Source organism: Polypterus senegalus, chromosome 13 (assembly GCF_016835505.1).
Source record: "Polypterus senegalus isolate Bchr_013 chromosome 13, ASM1683550v1, whole genome shotgun sequence".
NCBI lineage: Eukaryota > Metazoa > Chordata > Cladistia > Polypteriformes > Polypteridae > Polypterus > Polypterus senegalus.
Window position 1 is genome coordinate 11,805,569 of NC_053166.1, and position 1,928 is coordinate 11,807,496.

Consider the following 1,928-nt stretch of genomic DNA (forward strand, 5'->3'; position numbering starts at 1 on the left):
GAGGGCTGTTTAACCTTGTTAAATAGACCACTTGATGACAATTAAACAATAGTCTTGCTGGAATTGCCCTGTACACCGACGGTTTCGACATACTGGTAGGGGGAAGAAAATGCGCATTTTCGGTATCAGCGCGGGGCTCCTGCGCGCTCGTTTTGCGTTTCATTCATCTCATTTGTCCACACAGCGGGGTTATAAAACGTTTAGTTCGAGTTAAACGCATTTTGCCGTTTTACGGTCTTGTCAATAATAATAAGCGTCTTTCGCGACTGCATTCTAACCTAGCAGATAAGTGCGGAATAGAAGCGATAAAGCGAAGGAAATTAGGATTCATTTGTAAAGTTTTTTTTTTTCTCTCTTTTTGCTAGACGTCTGCTTCAGGGTGGCAGGAGAGACGACGCCAGGTCGCGTTCAGACACTTCTCGAGGCGGAAAGTTGAAAGGGAACCATCGCTCAGTTTCTGCCTTTTCATTAACAAGTGTTAAAGTCAGAACATCGCGTCAATTCCTGTCGGGGTGGCTTCGTTTTTCTACGGCCCTCACCTGCACGGAGTGACAATGAGTAATGTTTTAATCTTCTTAAAAAAAAAGGGTGATAATAAAATTACTAAGCTCCCGCACTGAGAAATGCCTGGCAGAATTTGAAAAGTAAGCGCTTGGTGGTATAGATTTGTTTTCTTTTAAAGTGCCTTGGGAATGTATTGCCTCTTGAAAGGCACTATATGCATTTTTTTTTTGCTTGTGTCTAATAAGCTGGGTGTTACCACAAGCTGACAATAATCACGCCGTTTACCTGGCCTCTTCCCTGAAATTACTCTCATGCAGCGTTGTAATGGTGGTCACCACCGAAAGACGCTATATTGCTCATGGAGAAAAATAAATGTATATTATACAGTCATATGAAAAAGTACGCCCCATTATTATTTTTTTTACTTTTGTAACGAAATGCCCAAAATTTAATCTTTATTTAAACACTATCTTCAGATGAATGTGGGCCAATTACTAAATTGACAATGCAAACTGTTGAATTTATGTCCAGAGATTTTATAATGCATTCATAAGACCTCATGTGGAGTATCGTAAGCAGTTCTGGTCACCTCGCCATACAAGAAAGACATTGCGGCACTTCAGACTGTGCAGAGGAGAGCAACCAAGTGCATCATGGGACTTGATGATGTTTCCTACTGTGACAGACTCGGAGAATTAAACTTGTTTAGTCACCCAGGTTTTCAAACTTCTTAAAGGGAATGATAAAATGAATTTAGCAGAATTCAGAGGAAGTGCATTTAGGCCTGAGGCAGTGGCGTGCAGAGCCTAGAAGATGCCCGGGGCAAACTCCTTGATTGTATGCCCCCTAAGGTGAGATGCTGTCAAAAGTGTGTGGTAAGGAAGGCATATGAAATCAGAAATAAACACTTTATTCAAATTAAACATCCATTTAAGTTCGATTCCCCAAATTAGATCAACTCTACAAACAATTACTACTTCATCCGTGAGGAATTCTTTTTCAATGCTGGTTAAAGCAGGTTGGTCAGACGCTCTTGTGAAACGGAAGATCTCAGATGAGTTTTTATTGATTTCAGTTTTGAAAATGATCTTTAACAACTTGCGATTGAACATGCGATGGTAAGCAGTGATCTGTACGCAATGCAAATCGTGGGAAAGACATCCCTTATAAAGGGTACTAATCACTGGAGAGCATCCTTAGGATCAGGAGGAACTGTCTTAGCGCTTCACTGAGAATGAGCTATAGTAATTTAAATGTGTTCATATACAATTAAAATTATTTTCGAAACAGGGTTCTTCGAAGTGAGCAACACTCTTTGGATTGGATGCCTCCGCCCAGATATGGATGCCCGGTACCGTCGCCCCCTATGCCCAATCGCCACTGGACTGATGCCAGCAAGCAGTTCTTTACTTCATAATAATACA